This window comes from Podarcis muralis, chromosome 5, assembly GCF_964188315.1.
Source record: "Podarcis muralis chromosome 5, rPodMur119.hap1.1, whole genome shotgun sequence".
Classification (NCBI taxonomy): domain Eukaryota; kingdom Metazoa; phylum Chordata; class Lepidosauria; order Squamata; family Lacertidae; genus Podarcis; species Podarcis muralis.
In genome coordinates, this window is record NC_135659.1 from 80,721,635 (window position 1) to 80,734,785 (window position 13,151).

The following is a 13,151-nucleotide window of genomic DNA, read 5'->3' on the forward strand; positions in this document are numbered from 1 at the left end:
CAGAAGTCCGTTCAACTTCTGAAAATGTTCAAAAACCCAATCGCAGCTTCTCAGCCAATCGGAAGCCCCGTCGGACATTTGGGTTCCAAAGAACGTTTGCAAACCGGAACACTCACTTCCAGGTTGGTGGTGTTCGGGAGCCAAAACGTTCGAGTTGCAAGGCATTCGCAAACCAAGGTATGACTGTATATCTATTTGCAGGTATTCAGCTCCTAAGCATTGTAGGATTAAACTGGTGGACCAAATGCATGAAAAGATTAATGACACATATGTTTACAGGATGTAATGAGCTTTTATCAGTTCTCACAATTATATTTATTTTAAAAATACCTAATTATAATCAAAAATAGGAGAAGATTATTTTTTACGAAAGTACCTTTTTTAAATTATAAGACTTAAAAATGCTTGCTTAATGCTGTTATTCAGGGCTGCTAATCATAAGTACCCAAGCTGCACATTTTTGCAAAGTTCAAAGATATTATCACATACCATGGTTTAAGCTTCCTGCTTTCAGTAACACTAGATAGAAGGTTTATCACCAGAACATGTTCATGTATTTCTTGGAATAGTTTTTCAAAAGCTAACTTTTTCAAAACTTGTTGATGACTAAATAAAAATCATGTGGGGAAGGGAGAGCTGCTGACTTGTTTAGTTCTGCAGTGATATTTCAGCTGCTGTCTTGGCAGGCAGAGAGACTTTTGCTGTTGTGGGTGAAGCAATTGCCTGGGACAGAGACTTTGACCAAACTGCAAGGGGCCCTGTTGCATGGGTGTAGCTACACTACCACAGTCACTGTCTTTGGACACATTCATGCCATACATTTAAAGCACATGGCTCCCCCAAAGAATTCCAAGAACTACAGTTTGTTATGAGTGCTGAGAATTGTAGCTGTGTGAGGGGTAAACTTTCAGGGTTCTTTGGGAGAAACATGTAATTTAGCTCTATGGGATGGATGTCCTCCTGTTCCTTGCTCTCCACCCCCCATACAACTTCACATCTGTATTCATACTGTTGTCACATCATTTTTGTCCTGCACAGTATTGAAGTAAAAGCATGTGGGTTTTGTAGCAGTAAGTATCTACTCTTAAAGGAACTAAGCAACCAGCACTGAACCGAAGTCAGCAGTAGCTGGTGGAAGTCAGGTATTACTTTTATCTGAAGTGAGCTGGTTGGTTGAATTGTTAGTTGAAACTGAATTGCCACCAACTCTGGAGGTGGAAATGGCTTCAGCAACCACAGGAGCCTCTTTATGAACTTGCTGAACATGTGTTGAAGTGTCCATTTCCCTAGGGAGCCTGGATGGTTGATTGAACTGGGCAGCATTATGAAATTATCAGGCCCTAAGTATGAGGGTTCTGCAAAGATAAAGCTTTTTCTGAGAAAGCTGAGACGAACCAACGTATTATGAGGTGTTCACTTTTTTATAAAGCTTAATGGGGAAAAGGTGAGCTTTCTGGACTGTGCAGCTAGGAAAAAAAGAATTAACCTTCCCTTTGCAGCTGCAATCTCCAGGAAGATCACTGCCCCACCCTTCAACAAGAGAAAACTCTTTCCAAGTCTAATTGCAGCAGCAGAGGGGAAATTTTGGGAGTGCTGTCTAGCTGGGAAGGGAGTGGTAACCCTTACCTTCCAAGCTGCAACTGCCTGCTATCACCCCACCTCCATTGTAATAAGGCTTTCAAAAGGCTTATCTGAAGCCTAATCCTGGTGCTGGCTCTCTGCAGCTGTTAAACTTCACACACCAAAAAATGGCCCTTTGCACTGCAAGTAAACTTGGGCGCAAAGGCATTCTGTGGTTCACAGCAGAAGTCTTCTTTCAAACCTAATTTTAGTGGGGGAAGGGCCATGGGTGGGGAGGGAGACCCAGAACGTATCAAGAAAAACCTTTGCTGGTGCAGCATAGCAATCAGTAGGTTATGCCATTATGTTATTTGGGGGTTCTCCCTCACCCTGAATCTTTCTGGAATCCTTGAGCTTCCTGACAACAATAGTAGTGTTGCCATTGTGAAGTTTGGGGAAAAATTGTTGTCAGCTTTAAAAAGCTTAATTGCTTGAACCAGATTTATTTTTAATTTTTTAAAATAATCCAAACAAATGGGGGGGGGGGGGACTCTGAATGAGATCAGTTGAAGAATCTGTGGCTATACTAGTACAACAGGCTATACTAGTACAACATTGTTCTGAGATTAATGAGTCAGAATGTGCTCTTTTAAAACCTGATTCACTTATTAAAAAAGAGGACAAAAGAGGAAGTTCATGCAAATTGCAGTGCCTTAGTAATACTAAAAACGTCATACTTAGAAGATCTGCAAATTTTTCTGGGGCACTTTAAAATATTTCCTTTGGGATGTGAATGGAACTACCAAACTAAGCTGATACTCTGACAGGAATAGCCTTTTTTGTTTTGTTTTTATGATGCAAGTTGTGTGTTTTTAGTTAATTTTATGTCCTGTTTTCATCAAGACCTTGAGTGATGCCAGTTCTGAAAGTGTTAGAGTGATGTGGTCTGTCTTAAGGATGAAAGGGATAGTTATTGCAGCAAGGAACTGACATACTGCTGCTCTGAAACTGAATACCAGAGGTGTGTGTTTGGAACATCTCCCTTTTAAGGGGAAATATTTTCATGGCTGGTCAGCTAATAGATAAATGCTCTTATATCTGCATCAGCTAGTTTGTGAAAAAAACTGTCAGGAATAATGCTTTGCAAGAACTAATGTCATTTGGAAAGGCAGTGTAGCTGTGAAAATAATCAAATTTTCATAAGGCAGCTTTTATTATATTACTTAGCATATTACATTATCGGTGTTTGCAGTGTGCAGCTTTTGTCATAGTGCATGTGTTAAATGTACAAAGCAATTGTATGCCAAATTTGTTAAAATTGTAGATAAGTCATTGTGTGCCTTGTTTTATTAGTTGTAAAAGCTGTAATTGGAATATTTCTCAGATTCATGTGGCCCCATTAACTTAAACCTTAGTTTTTAATAGTTTTAACATTCAAAGGCAAGGGAAATATGAAAAATGGCAGTATCAAAATAAATTATCCCACATGCTTAGGATTTGTTATCACTTCTTTTAGTCCCTCCTCATTACGCCTCCCCCTCACTAATAACCACTTCGTTGGGCAAAATCCTGTCCTCCCATCACACCATTCACCCTTAATTCCAATATTGCAATAGTTCAGTATGGGAATATTACAGCAAAATTACCCTCTCAAAATACTCCTTTCTTCTTGAAAGCTTTGAGTAAGGTATGCTCCCACTTACCCATCAGTTGATGGGTGGGAACACACCTTCAAATGCTCCCCATTTCTTCAATCTACAGTGGTTTGAAGGAGTTGAAGATGTGTAGCTCAATCAAAGAAAAATCTGGGAGCTTTAAGCTCCTGATTGTTCCTTTGAAGTCTCACCCTTACTTACCCTAAAGTGGACAACAGCTAAGATTTTATCTCAAGTATATCTTAAATTTAAGTTAACACTTCTCTTAACATGTATAGTGTGACCTGCTCCTTTTTAACTACAAGTGACAGGGTTATAAAGACAATAATCAGTTTTTACACTTTCCTAGATACAGTTACCTTAATTTCATTGGGTAAATTGATAAAATAATTGGTTTTAAAAACACATTTAAAAACTCCTTTAAAAAGCTCCTTAAAACATGATTATAAAATTGTGTTGTCTGTGAGGCTCCGGGGCCAGCTGCCTCACCTATCGCTATGTTTCGTCTACTCTCTAGCCGATTCCTTTGTGTAAATTATTAAACTAAAATGTCAAAAACCATATTGTATATTAGATGTATTGTATAACTTTTACACAGTTAATGAATCATGTCCAATTTCGCTAATCCGCCCCCATTTTATAGTATATAAAGGTAAAGGTAAAGGTACCCCTGCCCGTACGGGCCAGTCTTGACAGACTCTGGGGTTGTGCGCCCATCTCACTCAAGAGGCCGGGAGCCAGCGCTGTCCGCAGACACTTCCGGGTCACGTGGCCAGCGTGACAAGCTGCATCTGGTGAGCCAGCGCAGCACACGGAACGCTGTTTACCTTCCCGCTGGTAAGCGGTCCCTATTTATCTACTTGCACCCGGAGGTGCTTTCGAACTGCTAGGTTGGCAGGCGCTGGGACCGAACGGCGGGAGTGCACCCCACCGCGGGGATTCGAACCACCGACCTTCTGATCGGCAAGTCCTAGGCTCTGTGGTTTAACCCACAGCGCCACCCGCGTCCCTTTTATAGTATATACCTAAGAGTATATTCCCACATTGAACTTGAAAGACAGTGAAGAGGATCCAGCAGATTTTCAAATTTGGCATAGAGATTTGGTTTTCTTTGTGCAAAATTGGGGTTTGAAACATTTTATATCATGCCTTATGATCTAGAAGACTGACTACACTTTCTAAAATCCATAAAACATTCAAAAGGAAAGAATCAAAATTTATGAAAACACCAAAGAGGAGACACAACTTGGGAACGTAGAAATTAGGCAGAAAACAAGCTAGCAGAAACCTCTGTTCTGTGGACTCCTATGAACACTGAGGCTTTTAACCCTCACTTTTTTCAGGTGCAGCTTCAGCCCTACAGTGTTATTCACCAAAATGAATAGGACCACGATTAATTGTAAATAAAAGTTAAAATCCTACTCTTGAAAATCGTTCATGAGAATTTGCAGTGAAGCAAATAGGTATCATTTTCCTGAAATACAAGGCATTATATGAACTGGGTTTGGAGGAATGTAAAAGGTCACAGTAAGATAAAACTATGTGAAATATGCAGTTTTGGCACTTCATTGTGCAAATTTTATAGACAATAGTTTCCCCCCTGCACGTATTTTATAAGCCTTTTTAGACGTTCCATGCTGAAGACTAAATATCTTAGTTGAGATAAGTAAACTTATTGTTTTAAAGCATTTTTATCAGTTAAGAAGTCTCTAAATAAAAACAAGACAGTCTCTGCCCACAGGCTGACATTCCAAAAGACAGACACGACTTTCACAGGCACGTTTGGTAAGGACATGAGGACACACATTTGCAGAGGGCCATCTCGGTGGCTGCTCCCAAAGTGTGGCACTCCCTTCCACAGGCAGCTAGACTGGCCTCTCCTCTGCTTTCCTTTCACCTGCAGGGAAATACTTTTTTTCATCTAGATATCTGGCCATTAACTGGGTGTTGTGGTAGAGTCTTCCGAGCATGAGTGCTGTGCATTTTCTCTCTCTTTCGACATTGTAACTTTGAAATGACTTTCAGTGTTGTTTTTAAAAGGGTTGCACTATACTGTATATTAGCGGGACGCGGGTGGTGCTGTGGGTTAAACCACAGAGCCTAGGACTTGCCGATCAGAAGGTCGGTGGTTCGAATCCCCGTGACGGGGTGAACTCCCGTTGCTTGGTCCCTGTTCCTGCCAACCTAGCAGTTCAAAAGCACATCAAAGTGCAAGTAGATAAATAGGTACCGCTCCGGCGGGAAGGTAAATGGCATTTTCGTGCGCTTCTCTGGTTCGCCAGAAGCGGCTTAGTCATGCTGGCCACATGACCCGGAAGCTGTCTGCAGACAAACGCCAGCTCCCTCGGCTAATAAAGCGAGATGAGCACCGCAACCCCAGAGTCTGTGACGACTGGACCTAATGGTCAGGGGTACCTTTACCTTTACCTTATACTGTATATGTAGGCATCCCTCCACTTCTGTGTGTTCTACTCTTGTGCAACCATGTATACATGCTGTGTTGGGGGATGAAATGAAAAATGAATGAATGAGTAAGCAGGCAAATAAATAAAATAAAATCTTACCAGGAAATGGCGGGAGAGAGCTGGAGACTTCTTGTGGCTCATGAGCCCAAAGAGGACGCCAGTGAGAGCGGAGGAAGCCCCAAAGAGACCTGAGGCACAGTGGTGCTTTGTTTAGACAGCTCAGAATCCCTGTCTTAACAGCTGACGTGTGGGGTAGGGCAACAGCACCAGCTGCTTCCTCACTCGGTCCTCCAGTCTCTAGCTGACCCCAGAGCTTCAGCTCTGGTTGAAGAGATAGTTATGTGGAGAGAGAGAGCTGGAGAGCGTGGAAAGCATGATTTCGCTTATGTGCATGGGGGACCAGAACATAACTCCTGCAGAAATGGGGAGATGGATGTATGTATCAAGAAGGAAAGCCTTGATCTAGTCCATTGTCTAAATCCACACCCTTACCACCTGACTGACAGAATGGGAGAAAATAGAATGATTGACAAGAAGTTTGGGGCTGGGAGCAATTATTGCTGGTAAAAATAGCAGTACTAGGTTTTCACAGTTCTGTTCATCTTGGATGAGCACTCAAGTGATGAGCTTGAGAAAGACACATCAGCTTTCCAAGAGTTTGCAGCTTTCTCAAATTTATTTAATTCAATACAAAACGCTGCTTAGGCACTTCCTGGTAGAGTTCCCCAGAAATGTGTACTGGATTGATAAAGGCCTAAGAGATGCTTACTTGCAGCTCATAGAATCTGAGGGCACCCAGAAGGAAGTAACCAAGAGCTTCAAACTAATTTACTTTGTGGGTATCAGAAAGCCGACTTGGACCAGAGTGACGGAACACGCTCGTAACATAGTATTTATCTTATGAATTAAACTGTTTACAGTTCTTATGTGATTTCTTGCTACAGCCCAGGAGGCAAGTTTTTAGTTCATTTTGCATTGTCACCACACATTCTTTGATGTCTATTTCTATTCAGCTCAGATTCCTGATAATTTGACCAACAGCAACATCATAGAGTTCCTTGATGGACTTCACTGTTTGTTAACTTTAAGCACTGTTCATTTATTGTTAAGTTATGCTTCTTGTTTTAACCATTGTCAAACTTTTTGACAAATGATGTTTATAATATGATCACATATGCCTATATTTAGAGGTAGATGAGGTAGGGCTTTCCCCTTAAAACCCTCCAGTAATGGTTCTTCCTCAGTAGTGGAGTTTGTTTGTTTGTTTGTTTGTTTGTTTTAGTTAGTTTTTACTTTTAAAGATTTCAGCCTTCAAATTACCAGTTCAGCTACTTGGCAAATGTGAATTCCTGGAACCCTTTTTAGAATATTGATGTTACATCAATGTATTCCAATTCTATAGTAAAGAGGCTGGTTTTAGCAATAAGCCACATATATTTTTTTAAAAAAGATTTTTATCAAAGTTTTCAAAGTATTACAAAAAGAAAAAAAAGAAAAAGAAAAAATACAAAATAAAAACAGTTAAAAACAATTCAGTCTTTTCATGTCTTATCTTTCATTCGCTTGTTCCCCAGACCCCCGCACACCTCCCTTTTTTGTATCCAGTTCAATTGGTTGGTTCAGCAAATCCTTTCCCTCTTTATTTTTATCCTAATCTTTAATCTTAATATATTATAACTTTAAATTATCCCCTGTTAACAGTCCATTTTTACACATCTTTATAACATTACTGCTGAAAACCACTTAGCTGCAACCCAACATCATTCTAACATTCATTAATTTTGCAATATTTCTGTAAATAATCTTTAAATTTCTTCCAATCTTCTTCCACCGACTCTTCTCCCTTGTCTCGGATTCTGCCGGTCATTTCCACCAATTCCATGTAGTCCATCACCTTCATCTGCCATTCTTCCAGAGTGGGTAGATCTTGTGTCTTCCAATACTTTGCGATAAGTATTCTTGCTGCTGTTGTGACATACATAAAGAAAGTTCTATCCTTCTTTGGCACCAGTTGGCCGACGATGCCCAGGAGCAAGGCCTCTGGTTTCTTCAAGAAGGTATATTTAAATACCTTTTTCATTTCATTATATATCATCTCCCAGAAAGCCTTAATCCTTGGGCACGTCCACCAAAGGTAAGCCACAAATAAGCCACATATTTTAGTCCACAGATAATTTTCACATTTGAATATTTTTACGAACACTTAGATAGATAGTTGCCAATTTTGGTGACTTGTTTCTTTTTAATATTCATTGCTTCTAAAGCTCATTTTTGTCACCTAATTATGAAGATATACTCCCAATATCTGCTGCAGTGAAGCCCAGTGGAAATATTCCATCTACCTGCTTACTCCTTTGTTATAGTTTTTCTGGTTGGGTTCATGTTTCCAATATTTGTGTTCTCTTTATACAAGACCCCCAGTTTTTAAAAGAAACCTGGTTTTTGGTGGAGGGTTTTTAAACATTTTCTTTGACTCTGCCATTCACCCATGATTTCATTCTTTTGGACTGGCTTGTGTGTCCCTGTCCCCCCCCCCCCAGGTGTTTCATATGCAATATTTAAAACTCATTATAGTGGTTTCAAATGATGACCACATTTTCTGAAGTAGAGCCATCTCCAAAATTCACTCTGTAGAATCTGTTCTACGTTCCTGGAATTCCAGCTTGCAGGCTTACCTAGCTGCACTGGTAGGTTGAATCAAACCACCATTTAAATTACCCACAATTCTCTGGAGCAACACTAGGTTGAACATTCCAGGGCACTGTAGGGAATGTAATCAGTTGCTTTGTACAGGGGATCTATCAGCACTGTTGGGCTCTTGACAGATGCTTGAGGATGCTGATGCTTGCCCTGTCCTGAAAGGAAATATGCCTGGCCTGGATTTCCTTCAGTTTTCCACTTGTATATAAGTCTGATTTGAAAGTCTGATGCATTGTTTTGAGAGGTTGAAATTGAGATTACAGTTGCGTATGTGTTAATGATAGATCCTGTATTCTACTATATGTGACGAGTGGTGCATAGTATGAGATCTTGATTTTTATCTTTTAAGAACTTTCAATTTTTTTGTTGATTCTCAATCTCCCCTTACTCTCTTCCACTCAGATTCTATTAAGGGGGATAGATTTGGAGCCCTTTGGGTTCAGGGCCTGGAATGCTCTCATCAGTATAATCCTACCTGCCCACTAAGCAGAGATGGTTGGGGGTGGACATTTTATTTTTATTTTCTGCACTCAGGTTGATACTCTGCAATTTGCAGCAATGTATGTTCTCTTGGGGTGGGATTCACCTAATACCTTCCATCATCCGAAGACCTGAGCAAGGAATTCTGCTTGCACACAGAGCTTCCCCCCCCCCCCCCCCATCATTCCCTGTGCCTTCTGAAATTGGCTTGGGGCAGGCAGGAGAACCCCCAGAATAGCATGCTGGGAGAGAAGAGAGGGGATCATTCCATCTGGCAAGCTGCAATGCTAATGCAGATGGAATGTTGGTAATAGTGTGACATTGAATTCCACCCTTGGTTTCTCTGACAGTGATTGCCAGGTTCTTTGAAGTACAAGGCTGCTGTGCCTTTAATAGTCACATAACTGGGAATTAAATTTTTCCCACCTCTATAGCATATGAGGAGAAAAGTGCTGCCATATAGGATTAATTGGGAAATGATTTGTTTGTTCACATGGTTAGAATAAATTATGATTCTGCCATAAGAATTTCCACAATAGTACTTCAGATTTTGAAAATATATTTTCATTCTTTCCACCCTGACTAGTGGGGGTTTCTTACAGAGAAAGCTTTACAAAGGTGTGTAATTAGGAGGCAGTTGAGTCTTGATGCTTATCTTTACGTGACCATATTGCCAATCACTCCTCTAATTGGTAATGTGAGTTCATCTGAATACAGCTACTGTCAATGTTGTCAACTGAGTGGTTAAACTTGCATGCAAATGCATATGCAACTGGTTGATATGAAAAGGCCCTAGTTAAATTTCTTAAGAAATTATCTGCCTGTACAAAGCTCTTCACCTGACTACTAGTAATTATCTATAAGTAGTCTGAGTAGAAGTATCAATTTTGAAATTCTGAATTCTGGATAGTACTATAATGTGTGCTTCTACATATGAATGCCTCATAAATATTTCCCAAGAGCAATTTATTTTTCTAATTAGCTGGAAGAGTCTCACTTTTTTTTTTTTTACACATTGCTTCAAGCAGTTTTGAATAAATCAATTCAAACACACAGCTGTTGTTCAAAACTTCACTTAAGTTGCTGTAATTCTGAATAGCTTATTAGGAATGCTTCCTAACTAGTCGATTTAATAATACCATTTACAACATGGTCATAAAATAAATTAAACCAGTCTCTAAACTTAATGGATAAAATAGAGAAAGGGAAATTGTCAGGGTCTCTGCTTGTTTTGATAATAGACATTACAGTATTCATGGCTTATTCAGAATATAACTTATACTAAGAAATTACTCTTGTCATTTTTCTGAAACATACCATTTAGGAGGTTAAAAGAATATAAATGTTAAAAAGAGGAGCAGATTTTTTAAATAGCTTCAACAGTGTTATTGGGCATGGTGTGAAGGTCCATGTTTTAGCAACCTTGCTGATGCTAAGCAGATCTGGATCTGGACAATGCCTGGATAGGAGACCACTTGGTAACCTTATGTATACCATCATGAGCAGCAGAAAAGATGCCCAGCCAGAATTATTTCACGTCATAGGTTTGTGTGGATGTCTTTAATAAAATGTGTGTTTTAAAGGGCCCAGATATAGATGTGCAATCTCAAAATGCTCAGAGTGCTGAGACTATGACAGACACAATTGCAGAACATGGACTTCTTTCTGTGCTGGTGAACAGGATCAACAACCTGCTTCCGCTAGGTAGAATACGAGCTGCAGAAAGCTGCCTGTAGTCTCAAGCATAGTCCTCTACTTTTGTAAATCAAGGGGGGGTGTGTGTGTCCTTGGCCAAAGTAATAGAAGTGGCCAGATAACTGGTCTGATAACCTTATGCTTTGGGGTGGGGGGGAGATGAGCTGAATTATGTGCAGGGTTGCTAGGCCTTCAGCAGCTACAGAAGATTATCAGATTCTCAGCCTATACAGGTTGAAGCTAGTTGGAAAATTTATTCTACTGCTCCACTGTTGTCATCTCCTCCTTTCTTTTAAAGTAACAGAGGTAACCAGAATAACCATTCCTGCCTATTTTCTCCATGCATGAGCAGCCTGGATGTGAGGGTGGTAGCTGAGTAGCCTTTTGTTTGAAGCAGGGTTTGCCTTGACCTCTTGATGAGGTTCAAAAATTTGTCATCAACCCCAACCCAAATTCTTAAGAATGTAAATAAAATAGTCAACAAATATCAATACATAATCAACATTTATTTATCATCAATCATTACAAGGAATAATAAAATATAAAAGACAAGGAAGTAAAACAAGTGAAAATAATAGTAGTCGTTGACTAAATTATTGGAATATCTCATATTGTTGTTGTTTAGTCGTGTCCGGCTCTTCGTGACCCCATGGACCAGAGCACGCCAGGCATTCCTGTCTTCCACTGCCTCCCGCAGTTTAGCTGGTAGCTTCGAGAACACTGTCCAACCATCTCGTCCTCTGTCGTCCCCTTCTCCTTGTGTCCTCCGTGTTCCCCAACATCAGGTTCTTTTCCAGGGAGTCTTTTCTTCTCATGAGGTGGTCAAAGTATTGGAGCCTAAGCTTTAGGGTCTGTCCTTCCAGTGAGCACTCAGGGCTGATTTACTTAATATCTCATATTAAGCTTTACTGAAAATGAAGTTGGGGAACACAATGATACTTACATGAAGTTTTAAAATTTTCTTTGACAGAACGTGACACACAATGCCTACTGATCCTGATGCCTGCCATTGAAAAATCATCTGTGCATGCTTGAGTTTTAAGGACATGTAAGTGAAAATATTTTAAAAGTAAAATTTAGAGATTATTACTTTTTTTCCTTAAGTTTTCATTATAAACATAGATTCTGGGCGCACTCTAGCCAAAGTCCCATCGATAGGAGATGCACCAATATGCTTGAAAGTTTCTCATTGAAATCAATAAGGTTTAATGTAGATGGATTGTGTCCTATGTTAGTAAAATGTTAATCTTTTGATTACATTCCAGCAGCTGTTTTCCTAAACTAGGACAGAAATCAAAAAGTTTTTAACTGCTCTTGAGTGGGGCTTGATTTTTTATTTTTCTTAAAGTTGGGCACTGTTGTATAGTTCTAATAAATCTTTGATAAATAAAATTATATTGTAAACCACCATATGATCTTCAGATGAAGGGCAGTATAGACATTGACTAACTAACTAATTAATTAATTAATTAAATGGATGATGAGAGGAAAAGTGTTGCAAAACAAAAACTCGCTCCTAATTTTAACATATTTGGTGAGACCACAGGGAGCATCCTATTATTGAAATTGTAATATGTGATATGTTCCTTAAAGACTATAGGCACAGCTAATTAAAGTTAATAAATAATAGTGGTAATAATATGAACAAGCCCTGAAAAAAGTTCTAGGGCCAATCATAAATGTAAATAAAGATTAGAATAATATCTGGACATTCCTAAAATACATTTTTTTCTACTATTTGACTGTTTTCCCTAATGTTCCCATGCTTTTTTTTTTGTTATGTATTTTTTTCGGTGGTCAAAAGTGTTCCACATACATTAGCTCGAGATGCATCCTTGAAGCTGTGATAGTGTGTTGCTTTAGGCCACCTGGTAAGCTGATGGCTGAAGAGAGATTTGAATTAGGGACTTCCTAGCCCACAAGACATTACAACAGGAATACAGAGCATTTAGATGTTTTGGACTCCAACTCCAGCCCCAACCAGCATGGCCATTTGGTTTGGCCATCCCTGCTTTAAAGTTTCACTTAACAATTTTTTTCCTTCGCTGCATATATTTCTAATATAATGATCTCACTAGTACAATTCATGCATCTGATGAAGCAGACTTTAGCCAGTGAACCCTCACACTAACAATAATGTAGCTCATCTTTAAGTTGCCACAAGACTCATTTGTTTTATCAGACCAACTCTTCCTGAATTTCTATCCTCTGACAGTATTGTTTAGGAAAAACACTTAACAGCTATTGAAACTTAGCTTTGAGAACTGGGGTTTTATCTTAGTAGCAAGGTTTGCCAGCTGCTTCTTGTGCTGGAAAAAACACTTCTCAGCTATTGAACCTTAGCTTTGAGAACCCAGGGTTTTATCTTAGTAGCAGGGTTTGGCCAGCTGCTTCTTAATCTCTTCAGGTGGCAAAAGCCCCTCTCAATTCCATGTCTTTCCTCTGAGAAGCCCATGATGTCATTCCATGCTTGTGTCCCTCAAACAAACCTGGAAATTAGAAGCTGAGAATCTTTTTTATGTGGGTTATAGATGCAACATGTTGCCCTTCAATTGGAGTATTAATTAATATTAGTGTTAAAGACAAGTCCCAAAAC

General features: G+C 39.5%; 1 long non-coding RNA gene across 1 annotated transcript in view; it reads left to right on the forward strand.

Moving 5' to 3' along the window:
* The window catches only part of LOC144327848 (uncharacterized), a 67,843-nt gene that overhangs the window by 52,493 nt on the left and 2,199 nt on the right, over positions 1 to 13,151 (forward strand). Inside the window, exon 3 of the long non-coding RNA XR_013393016.1 lies at positions 11,526 to 11,603. This is a non-coding gene — a long non-coding RNA (uncharacterized LOC144327848). The remainder of the gene's footprint in view (positions 1 to 11,525; positions 11,604 to 13,151) is intronic.